The sequence below is a fragment of the Pseudonaja textilis genome, chromosome 1 (assembly GCF_049901715.1).
Source record: "Pseudonaja textilis isolate UNSWEBS1 chromosome 1, rPseTex1.2, whole genome shotgun sequence".
Lineage (NCBI taxonomy): Eukaryota > Metazoa > Chordata > Lepidosauria > Squamata > Elapidae > Pseudonaja > Pseudonaja textilis.
In genome coordinates, this window is record NC_141990.1 from 183,186,921 (window position 1) to 183,200,084 (window position 13,164).

Here is a 13,164-nt window from a genome sequence, read left to right on the forward strand (position 1 = left end):
AGTCTCTCGATCGGCTGCGAAGTTTGAGCGGTCCTGGAGTCGCTCAAGGGGGCGGCGGCGGAGGGTGGGGGCGCTCGGCGTTCAGGCGCGCCTTTTTTTCCCCCTTTGGCTGGCCAGGCCTGCCTTGCGGAACTGAGGCACCCCCGACGTGAGGCGGCTTTCTCCGAAACAGCCGCGCGTGTCGATTCCAGGGGCTCTTTCGTACGTACCGCCCGGCCTGTGCCAAAAAAAAGTGGGGGAGTCTCGAGGCTTGCGAGCGAGCGTTTGAGCCCTTAGAGAAGCCCGAGCAGCAGCGTCTCGGAAGCGGCAGCAACAGCAGCAGCAGGTTTGCTGAAGAGGCGAGCTTTTCCCAAGCCAGGCTGCTGACCGCGCGTTTGGGTGGCGTTGATTTTGGGCATCTCGGAGGCGGCAGCAGCAGCAGCAGAGCAGCAGCAGCAGCAGCAGGTTTGCTGAAGAGGCGAGCTTTTCCGTGCAGGGCATCTTCCTTTGGAAACAAACTACGGTTTTTTTTTTTTTGGTGAGTGTGTGTGAGTGCGTAAAAGCCGCTTCCCTTCCTTGCCTCGCGTGTTTAGAGCCGGGGCTTGCAGCTGGGTGAAATGGAGCGCGGGTTCTCTGCGTGCAGGCACAACCATTTCCCATCTTCTTCCCTCAGGATCTCTCCTTCAGTTCAGTTTCGCTGTTGCAGACAGATGTGAGGTTGTGGAAAAGCCGTTTTCTCGGTTCCTCTAAATAGGTCAAGGTTTTAGGAGCGTGACACAAACTATTCTTGCCGTTGAAAAGTATGCGGGCAACAAACGACTTGGCTTCCTCGGTGGGTTAAACAGCGATCCATTCACCGGGGCTTGAGCTGGGAGAACTATACTATACTTGGTTTCCCTTAACCGATGATCCGCTTCTTGTCACAACATCCACATTGGCAGCAAGTGGTGCTGCCCCTATTTGCAGAGCACAGGGGATGGGTTGCTGGCTTCCCTTCCTCTTCTTTTCCTTTCCCTTCCCTGTCACCCATCAGTGGGAAAGTACCACCAGTCACTTTCTTTAATCTGAGATGGAACTGGAAGTGCATGTGGATTTTGACAGATGGCTAGAGTAGTTTATTTCTTTACTTTTATTTATCCAATTTCCATAGTGCCCATCACACTTGCATGCCTCTGGCTGATTTACAATTAAAAAAAACAAAAACCCCTACTTGGTTTAGACGTCTGTAAGAACTTTGCTCTGGTTTTAAGAGTTTTACACGGGTGCATTCTTCTGGAATAGGGCTATTTTAGAATAACAATATTATTCTGTAATAATGTTCTCTTCTAGAGTATTGGTAAATGTTTCTGAAATGAACCCTATTACTGATGAGTTTGTGATGAATATGGGTGTAGCCCTGTTTCAGAAGAGTACTAAACCCAGGTTCAGAAAGGATCCCAAATGACAGCTGACAGACACAGAGATATGCTGTAAAGCAGCAGATGGACCCCACACTGACTCTCTCTTTTGTACTTCACAAAATACCCAACCTTTGAGCTGTGGATCACTTAAGAGACCTGATAAGTATAGAAGACAGAGCCCAGTTTGAAAGGCTCAAATTCTACTACTGTCCAAAGCAGAATAGGAGAGGAAGGGCATCCCTGTCCTAGTTTAAAGTGGTCAGTAGGATTATTTTATCCCATGGGAAACACTTGATTTTTCCATATCAATCCATATAGTCTGCAAAGGGGCTCAGGTTCACCGATGACAAAACATTGTGGTTTTTTTACTTGGCTTAAAAGCGAAAATTCTGTTTAAACATATTATAATAGCTAAGGATGACTGAAGTTGTTGGTTTGGGATGAGTTGGAAGTGCTGTAATAATTTGAGGATATGTCAGAAGAAAGAGGTTGCTGGGGCATATTATGCCATGGTTAAATGCGGAAAGGGACTCTTAGATTTAAAACTCCTTACTTGGAAAAGTTCTAAAGGCTTTTGGTCTTCATGTTGAAAGAGATACAGCTTTAATTGTTCTCTTGGCCTTACATATCTCGGCTGCTTTATAAAAAGCTTTGGTACTTCTTGAAAAGGGGAATTTCTTCAGCAACTAGGGATCAGCCTGCTTGAAGAAATCATCCTTGATTTGATTACACAACAGATGAGTTCACATGTGTATGTATTGTAGTCCAAAGGTTTTACCTAGACCAGATCTTCAAATCACAGGGCATGCAACAAGGTTATGCAAAACATTTTGAATTGTTAAGGATTTGAGTTTAAACATTTTTTTCAAGTTCAATATGACACCTAAGCTTGAGACCTTCTCATTCTGAGCTGAAAACATCTGTTTCAAATTTAGATGAGAGCAGTATCAGGCTTGAACTAGTAGGAACAATATATTGGAAATGTGAGATATTTTCAATTTGCAAAAACATTTTGCATACTTTTAACACCCAATCCTTGAGGAACATTCCTGAAAGTTAGTTAAGGTATTTTAATGTTCTAAGTTTTCGAATTTGTAAGGCTTACTAGCAAATAAAAATATGATTCTTAGAACTGTATACACTATCCAAAATAAGTACTTTAAGGCTAACAGGAAACTAGGGAAATATTAATGTTTTGAAAATATGTCCCCCAAACTTTTAATTAAGAAACATGAAAATGTGAGTGCTTGTTGAGGACTGCCATATCGTCCAGATGTGTCTCTCTGAACATGACTGTAAAAATTTTATAAAGAAATGAAGCATCAATTAACTTTTGTAAGATTATTCTATGATAATACTTTCCAGTGTTCCAAACTCTACTAATTCATAAATAGCTCCAATTTAAAGCTATTTACCCACTTGGAACTGTCCTGTTAAGGAAAGCCTTAAGTTACTGAAGAATTTGTAACCTTATTATAAATTGAATAGAGTAAATGTGGGCATTTGTTGACAAAAAGTTCAGGATAAATTTAGAAATGATTTCTATTGATGTAACTGATACATGTTTTATTTTGAATTCACTTTGATCTATCTGATTTATGAATAGGGGAAGAAGATGTAAAATAAACTATCAACTTAATTTTATGCAGGTATTTTAGATGAGTTTACTAGAATCAATCTATCTATCTATCTATCATCTATCTGTCTGTCTGTCTATCTATCTATCTATGTGGCATGGCTTACTAAATGTAATGTTAATTTATACATTTTGTATGAGTAAACTAAACATTAACGAATTGCAGAGTCAGTAATGCTAGAAACAGTGTAGAATTCTGAGGTTGAACGCTCTGGGGATGAAAGGGAATGCTCTGGATGAGAAGCACAAATCATAGGATAAAAGGTATTACAGCATGTTGTCCCTGGATCCCTGCCTAGAAAACATCTGGCTAGTAAGCAATTATAACACATGGACTTCCGGACACCACTTTAGTTAATTGCTCAAACAAAAAATAACTATAAATGCTCTTCTTTCTTTTAGTTAATAGAGTTCTTTTAAAATTACAGATATGTAAGAGATATTCATTAGCATGTTGGATAGTTCCCATTCTTTAGGTGGTATATTTATTCAAACGCTGTATGAATGCTGAGTCCATGATTGTGACTAATTTTACCTCTGTTTCAAAAATGCATACTTGATAATTAAAGATATGGGTTTGCAAGAATTTAATGGAGAATTTAAATAGCAGTGTGAAGGAACTATATGTTTAAATGGAGGGAAAGGCTAAATAATGATATGTGTAATGATGACATCATGCATTTCATGTAGAGAAAGTCAGGCAAAAGTTAGTGAGATAGCTTACCAGAATAAAGACTTGAGTAAATTTAGTTGAAAAGGTTTATTGATTATTCTTCTGCTACTTCTTTTACAATATAGAAGTGTCAAATTGACTGCATCTCTTATAAATCTTCAGGTAGATTTGCAAATTAATTGCTACATTTTTTTAGAAATATTTCATTAAAATAGTCTGGAAAGAAAACCTACCAATTGTTTTAAATGCATTCTAAAAATATAAGAGAAATGAAAATGATGCTGGAACTGTGATACCTTTCTTTTCTTTTGAGTAAATAACATTGGGCTGATCTTAGCATTCTAATGGGAATATGTTAGAAATCATTTTTTACTGATCCTTTGCTAGCATTAGCTAATTTCTTCACATTTTTTTATAATGGTGCTTATGAAACTGTATGTTCTTAAAAACTGTATGTTGTTCAAAATGAATCTGTTTTGTAAGGATGATTTCAATAGTGACAAATACAGTAATTTTAAGTTATAAGAATATGATAGTATATTATTTTGTCTTCAAACTTTAATTTAAGTTTATCTAAAACAACATCTCTCTGGTTATTTTTGAGTTAGAAAAGAGGGATCATATGGAGGCTGTACATAAAAATATCTATTAGTGAAAAAGTTCAGAAGTAAATGACACAGTGTGACTGTGAACTCATGTTAATTATAGTCAACATACCTCATCTTTAGAGAGTAACAAACATAAGATGTAAAATGTAAAAATCAGTCATAGTTTCATTTTTTTGGAAAGTATATTTTTTTTCATCCATTTCTATGTCTGGATTCCAACCAACATTATCATTCAATCTCAAATCACAATGGCACTTCTTCCTGTTATACCTTCTGCATCATACTCCCAAATTTGCTCTATAAGCTCATCCAAATCTTCTGTATACATTTTTGGCATACCTAGAAGGCTTCACAGGAAATTTGTTCTCTCAACAATTGGCAGATGGACATCCTTGGATTCCAAATATTAAACATGGCTTTGCCAGGAATATGAAGGTAATAAATTCAGTAAATTAATGACAAAAATGTATAACCTGATTTTTCATGTAATGTCACAGTAATTTCATATGACAAAATCAATAGCATGAAATTAAGTTTAGATAGGGCAATATTCAAGAAATTCTGAAGACCATTTACTATATTTAGATAATTGAATTTCAAAAAGCACTCGTCAATCTTTCTTCTAGTAACAAAGACTTGGAGAAGACTTGTGAACTGTACATATACTCAGGCAATTGAGGACTGATTTAATTTAGTCTAGTGGTTAAGGCACTAGGCTAGAAACCACATGAGTTCTAATCCTACCTTAACCATTGAGGCCAGTCATACTCTGTCTACCTCACTTCACAGGGTTGTTGTGAGGCAAATAGGAGGAAGAAGGAGTAATTAGATATGTTAGACAATTTGAGTTGTTTATAAAGGTAAATAAAAGTGAAATATTAATTAATTAGTAAAAACAACTTGCACATACTTTCATTTTTTGCTGCTCTGAGATGTGTATCTTTTTATGAATATAATGCCAGACTTTAATTCTTCATTGGCATTGGCATGTGCCCAAAACAAGAATATTACTGAGTGCTGACAGTAGATTGTCCCACTGCAGTTTTGGCATTGCATGGGCATTCCGTAGGATGTCTCCAATCTTCTAGGAATAACATTGTGAATGACATGAGATAAACTGCTTAATGGAGGATTTACCAGTGGTTTTATATTTGGACATGGGTGTACCATCGCAGGGCAATCTGTCTGTGCTTATATCTGAAGGGGCAGTTTGCGTGGTCAGAGTGGAAGAGATGCTTGACTTGTTCTATCTCCCAGCTCTTGAGTGGTTGCCTTAATAAGAAGTTCAAATGCAGAATGTGTGTCAGTGTTTGGAAGCTTGGAAAATAATGGTTTGCCATGGTTTGTCACCATTGCAAACTTAGAAATGGTAGATATTAAATCTCTTCTATTTGTGTAGAAAGTGGGAAATTGATGTATCTGTGGAACATTCAGTTATTAGCGAATGTTCTGGGTCAGCTATTGGCTGGGAAAAGCAAGTTGAGATTCATTACTGACATTGACTGAAACATACAGATATGTATATAAATGTGTCCATAGCATAAAATTTTATTATCTAAATAGATCTGAAAATAGTCAAAATATTCCGAATCAATCTTGGATGCATTTTAACTTGTATTCAGAATTGAAGAGTTACCATCTGGAAGACCCCTACCACCGTGATGGCGAGCTGTTGGCATGCAGAGCCATTTGTGCCAGCACGCGAGCTACAGGCAAACTTACCTCACTGCGCATGTGCGTACCTCATAGCTGATTTTTGGCCAGTTTGAAGCCTTTTTCAGCATCCCAAAGGCTTGGGGAAGGCTTCTGCAGGCTTCTACAAGCTTTGTAGGCTGAAATCTAGCCCCATTTCGTCACTTCCGATATTTTTGTAAAAACAGGAAGTGATGAAACAGGGCTAGATTTCAGCCTACAAAGCTTGTAGAAGCCTGCAGAAGCCTTCCTCAAGCCTTTGGGAGGCCGAAAAAGGCCTTAAGCCGGCCAAAAATCAGCTATGAGGTGCAGTGCAGGTAAGGGCGTGGTGGGGGTGGTGATTGCACATGCATGCGTAGGGGATGTAGGGGGGCGTGCATTGCCTTCTGGGTACTGGCGTGCAAGCATGAGCGTGCAAGCGCGCACACAATTTTTGGCACAGGAGCTCAAAAAGGTTAGCTACCACTGCCCTACCATATACATAGCCCTGAATCACTGCCTTGTACAATAGTGGTGGAGAATAGGAACTATCCAGAGGGCTGGGTGGTTCTCTACTTTACCTGATGGCAAGAAGAGGATGTCAGTGCTTGGAGGAATGTAATGCCAAAGCCAATCCATTAATGTAATGAAACTCCCTGGAATCTACTGTTTCAGGATTTGGGTTCTTTTAAAGTGATTAGTCACTTGAGTTCCCCATCTCCTTCCTTGGGATATTCTAAGCACTTGAGTGCTATAATCCTACCATTTCTAGCTTCTCTTCATTGATTGCTCTGAAGTTATGGCATTATATTGATTACACTATTCCTTATTTTCCTGTTGTGGGAAGGATGAAGGCAGAACAGAGCCCCATGAATTGCTGCTTATTTGGAGGAACAGGAAAGAAAGGAGTCACTTGAAGCCCCATGGGCAGATGTGAAGGTTTTACTAGACATGAGATAATTTTCCTAGCCTAGTTCTATGAAATTCTTACTTGAAATTAAATTAAATGTGGTAGCAGTTATATAATTACCAAATATCTCCACCAATATCAGCACTCCCTTTTCAAGAGGAGAAATTATGTGTCCAGTTTGGTTTCACAACAACTTTTGTTTGTTTGTTTTCAGCCAGATGGGCATAGAATACCATAGATGTTTTACTTATGATACAGAAGGAGGTATTTTATTATAATATAGAATCATTCTATTTTATAGTGCTACATAAGGGCAATGGCCATGTCAGAATGTAATGATTTTAATAGGCAAAAGGCAAAAAAAAATATGATCTGGAACCATTTTTCTCATTTCTTTTTCTGACTGAGCTGTGCTTGTGACTAATTTTTAAAAATGTAACTATATATATATATTTCCCTAAATTATTTTAAAGACAATCCATAGACAATTATACCCAGTGAATTTGTTGAATGTAGAAAGTGCTTTTGCTGCACCGTTCTCCCTCTATTTGCAGTTAAACCAAAAATTGGAAGAAGTTGCACTGATATACTTAGTTTAGGTTGCCTGAGCATAATAAAATTACATTTGAACCTAATTCTCTAGATGCATCTCTTTGGCAATTCTGAAGAAAGTTTTTTTTAAAGAAATAGAAAATTATATCACTTTTAATTATCCTGTACTTAAAGAAAAAAGAGAGGAATGAAGATATGAGGGCAAAATAATTTAACATTAAGTAATCAAAAGAAACAAATTCAATTTATTATAACACTTCAGCACTTTTTCCAAATTGTTATATAATATAGATAACTTTACTGGTTTTTCAAAGAAGTCTCTACTTGGAAATCTTAAAATCCTAAACTAATTGATTGAATCGACTAAACTTTATATTTTTATTGTTTTATTTTTGCCTTGTAGTTGTCTTATCTCAAAAAGGATGCATTTGAAAAGACTTCTAAAAAAAACTTGCTAAAAATGCATTAGAGAAACTTATCTGCTGACATTTGTAGATGCATCATCCTTGTAAATCAATCTGAGTATGGCAATTGTTGTTCTTTTTATAATAGTATTTTTTTTTGTAAATTTTATTTGAGTTTTCACAAAGAGAAAAAAAAATACAAATAAAACATCTTTTTTGAAAGCAGCATAATCCCATGTTACATTTCTTTGTACAGACACAAATTCAGGTTCATGCTCATTTTTATATTCTATTCCATATCTTATTACTATTTTACATTTTCTGCATAGCTTCTCCCCTCTTTTAATTTTCTCAATTTTATTTTAATTATCTTATCTCAATTCAAATCATTGTATTTATATTTTTTGTCTGTCCTGTTTCAATTATCTATTATCTTTTCTCATTAAACAAAATTTCTCCTGTAGTTACTGATTGGAGTATGACACCTTTATATCTTTTCCCTAAAGTTGTAACATTCAATATAATACATAACTTCCATTCGGATTCTGATTAGTACATTCTTAAAATACACACTGTATTCTTAAAAAAAGAAAAAAAATTCTAAATGTATATAATTAAAACAACATTCCATTCTAATTCAATTCTATCATTAATATTAATATTCATTAAAGTCTTAACATCTTTAACATTACTTTTCAATTAAATATCATACTTCTATGGGAACAATTATAAGCTTTCCATAGTTAATTCCCCCCCACTTATATTTTATAAAACATTAACTAATTAAAATGTTCCTGTTCCTTCCTAATTCAATTTTCTCATTTATTTTATTTCACTTATTTTATTCACAAACATTTCACTAAATTACACTAACTATGTTATCCCTCATTTTAATCATACGTTGTTTCCAATTTTCTAAAGTTATTTCTAGTACTAATATAACAATACAATCTTCTGTACCTTTACAGAATGCCCTTTTCAGTTAGATTTTCACCCATTATCTCTAAATAGGTCCTGTTTCTCTATATCTTGCTCCAGTCCTTTGGTAACTTCTTTTCCTTTCCTTCTTCCCTCTCTTCTCTCTCCCCTTTTTACCCCCTTGTCTCTCTATCTCTATTTCTCTCTTCTGTATTCCCCTTTTCTGTTGCTTTCCAGTATTATACTTATTTTTTGAATTATTTTTCTTTTCTTTGGTTGTTTTTTTAAGTCTTAAATTTTCCATTCTCTTTCTCCCCTTTCCTTCTTCTTCCTCACATAGAATTACTTGTTCATTAAAGATGGCTTCTTCTTTGTCCCAGTCTTCTTGTTCTGCAGACATTTCTTGTTGTTTCTCATAGTTCCAAATCTCCATTTCTAAGAATTGAAAAACGAAGCCAGAAGGACCCTTCCCTTCTTGTGCATCTCCTTTGTACTTTTTAAGTTCCATTTTCAATTCATCCAGAAGTGGTGCCATTGTATAAATTTTTAAACAACCACCCAGTTGATTTTAGTCATTCAGATATAATAACCAAAAATCCAAAGATCACCAAATAATCCAAATACATGCAAGCTGTTTCGTTTTTGTTCTTCTTTTTTTCACTTTCTCTTCCTGGGGTTACTATTTAGTTGCAAAGTTTCAGTTAAAATGTATCTTTTAGAAGTCTTGTTGAAGTTTTACTTTAGATTCTTTTTAATTCCAGGCAATCTCCTCCCTCTTCCAGATCCTGCCCTTATTCTTTTTCTCTCCCTTCCTGCTTATGAAAAAGAAAGTTTTTAATGTCCAGAAATCTTTATTATCCCTTTGGCATTTTGTTTTATTTTCAGCTTAATTGCCTATTGATGTCAAAGCGGACTTTTCCGATTTCTTATTTAAGTCTCTTAGTTGTCAGTATAGGGAAGGAGAGAGAAGGAAAAAAAAAAGCCTTTCCCTTTTCCCTTTCCTTCGCTGCTTCCAACTCTTCTTTGGGAGCGATGTTATTTTTGGTAAGTTTAAATTCCAGGATAACTTGGTTGTTGCTTTTACAATTTAACCTGGTCAGCCAAAACTTTCACTTCTTATCTTCCTCCTGCACATTCTTTTCCGGTCGAGTTCTTCTTTGAGGTGGACATTTCTGACCACCGCTGCAACTGCCTTCGGGAAAGGGAGTAATGGTTAGCTGAGGAGGAGAGATGCGGCTCTCCTCGACCCTGTTGGCAGTCTCCCCCCTCTTCACCACCTCTACGGGATGGCTTAGCCCCGAGACCAGCCGGCTCGGGGCGCTCCAGCGGCGAGCCCAGACAGAAACCACGCACAATCGCGGATTTCTGTCTGTCGCCGAAGCCCTTCAAACCGGAAGTCTTTTTGTAATAGTATTGTTATACTGTCAGAATAACTTCTCATAGTAGCAAGTATTTTGTTAATGCTTCGGGCACTTCAGATTACTGCTCATCAAAGGTGTTTAATATGTTTTGTTGACACAGCCAAACTATAGTAATTTCTGGACAATAGCACAGCCAGTTGAGCATTCAGTTTGCTAGCCCTAATCTCTGCTGCTGTATTACACTTCTATTGTTCAGTGTTTCAGAATATTTCAGAGCAGGATACTATAGAGTCATATTTAGAATAAAGTCTGCTGATATAATGAGACTTTTCTTTGTGCTTATGGCCTCCCATATTTCCCGCTTCCCCCAGTGTAGAAATTAACAGTCAATTTTGTGGAGTGGATTTTGAGGGCATATAGAAGAAAGAACTTTGACTCCTCACTCAGCTCATGGAAGCAGTTCCATCAGCTAAGATTTAATTGAATTCCACCTAAATATCTACAGAGCAAGATGGGCAAGTTTCCTTCAATTAAGTCCACACTATAATTTTTAGAATATGCAACTCTATTCCTGAGAAATGCTGGGATCTTACAGTAATGCAGTGATATCAGCAGACTAAATGGAATTAAAATTTTCAAGTCACTGTTAATTTCAGAAGGTTATTTAGAATAATGGACATTATACGTATCAGAGACTTAACATATCTAATTTATTTTGAATAATCACCGTTTTGTTGTTGAATTTTGGCAGTTTGGTTTTTGGTTTGCTGCTTGTTTCCTGCTATGCTTTTTTAAAGGTGCCAAGTACAGGTAGTCCTCGTTTAACGTCCACTTGTTCAGCAACCATTCAAAATTACGATGGTGCTGAATGAAGAGTACTTATAACTGGTCCCCATAGTTACAACCATTGCGGTCTCCTTGTCACGCCTAAGCCCAAAGATGACACAATGAAATCCGATTAAGTCTAGTTCTTTATTTGCTTACATCTAATAGACAGAATCTTGACAGACTACAACTATAACTTCTTAACCTAATAGAAATGTCATGAGATATTTTAGAGTATGACTAGCATGAACCTTTTCCTCCCTCCTGCAATGAGTTCAGGTCTGCGTAGTTTCTTACTTTGCTCTGAAATGTTTTTTTGCCTTCTCCCAGGGAAGCTATGGTGTAATTACCAAGATTCCTTCCCTCCATTCCTTCTCCAGCTGCACAATCCATCACACTCTCCATGGTCACTTGTTTGTGATTCAAGTGCTTGGCAACTGGCTAGGGATTACATCATCACAGTATGCCATAGTCACATGGTCACCATTTGTAACCTTCACTTCCAGATTCTGACAAGCAAAGCCTTTTTTAAAATTATTTTTATTGCTATTTACTTAATAACAAAGTCTTTAACAAGAAAGTAAAAAATATACAATGAAGAAAAAATATAATATAGTAAATAATTTTAACAGTAAACAGTTACAATTTTATATAAGCTTATCTAATGTAAATATTATTCAAATACTTATATATTTAATACATTTATGTAACTATCATATAATAATAGTCATTTTTAACCTACACTATGTATGAGTAACATATTTCATTAATTTATCCATTTAATTTGTAATTTGTATTTTTATTGCAGTTATATGTGTCTGTATGGTTTTGTTGCTTCTACTATTATAAGCTGCTCGGAGTTGCTTCACTGCAAGACAGGTGGCAAACAAACAAACAAATAAATACAAGGTCTACATCTAGAGTATAGGCAGTTTGCTCATAGATAGCAAGTACAATCAGTCCATTAAGTGAAAAGAACCTTGCATTTATTTTTCCACAGTATCAGTCTTTTGGCCATGGAAAAGGCCAAAGGGAGGATCCATTTACATTGTCCAGTTGTCAGATTCCAGATACCAAGTATGTAGTTCAAGAGAATATTATCTTCTAAAAATTTTAGGTTTGTTGTACAATCATATTTATATAATTGACTATTTTCCTCCAAAAGTAGTAAAAAATAGGTGTTCTCCAGCATGCCTTTGGGATAATCCACACATATGGGTTGAATCTGCCTTTCTGCCCAGACACTGAGTCATCAATCTTTGCCACACCTCTTCCTGTTGGGGCAGGAAGCCCCCTAGCCCCAGTCATGACTCAGTCTTGGCCCTATAGAGACTTGGCAAAGGTTGGCTCCAACAATTTCAGCAGAAAGCAGCAGTTTAAAGTGTGGATTCTCCCAAACGTTTGCAAAAAAATCCCTCAAAGTATCCAAATCATCATAAATAGGCAGCAATTGAAACTTCTGCCTGCTCCATTTTTCGCAGCACCCCTGAACTACCAATTGAAGGCCTAACAGCCTAGGCAGTCACGAGGGAGCCCCAAAATGATCTCCCACCCCCAGGGGGGGCACTGAAGCTGCAATTGCCCCCAGCACGTTGTGGAGCTCCCAGGCTTAACTGGGTAGCTCCAGAGTAGCCGCTTTCATTTCAAGGCCTCCAGCTGATTTTCGAGGAAGGCAGCTGCCATTTTGGCTGCATGGCGAGTTGTGCAGGCTGTCTAGGAGACTGGTAGGGCCACCACTGCTACAGCCTAGGGAAGGTTTCCAGGCCTGGAATTCCCCTTGAAGCAGCAGGATTAGAGGATTGAGAGAGCTCTCCACCCTGCAGTCGTTAGCAGCATGGCTGACCAAAGCAGCATGGAGCCCATGAGTGCAAAACGATCCAAGCAGAGTCCCAGGAAGGCCAGATCAGCAAGTAAGGAGACTGCTAACAGGATAAAGGCAAAGGCTGTTTATTCCAGAAAGCCCACAAGAGCAGAAGAAAGGAGGCAAAGAGCATTGGAAAAGCAGTTCTCCAGTGCTCAGAAGCAAGCTGACCAGCAGAGGTATACCCTCTCCCCGCAGCCAGTACCTGTTAGCCCCCTCCCCCAACAGCCTTTAGCACAGGAGTTGCCTGCAGTTCCCTGGGCATGGATGCCAGAGGGAGATAGGGAGCAGGAATTTATCCCTCCTGCTGAGGAAATCCAAACTCAGAGATTTTCTTTTGATTGCATTCTTCCTCGTCCTGCAGAT

At 37.5% G+C, this 13,164-nt stretch overlaps 1 protein-coding gene across 2 annotated transcripts in view; it reads left to right on the forward strand.

The window, feature by feature from the left end:
* ZNF385B (zinc finger protein 385B) overlaps positions 1-13,164 on the forward strand; it is a 250,822-nt gene that overhangs the window by 1,692 nt on the left and 235,966 nt on the right. The gene's annotated exons all lie outside the window — the stretch shown is intronic.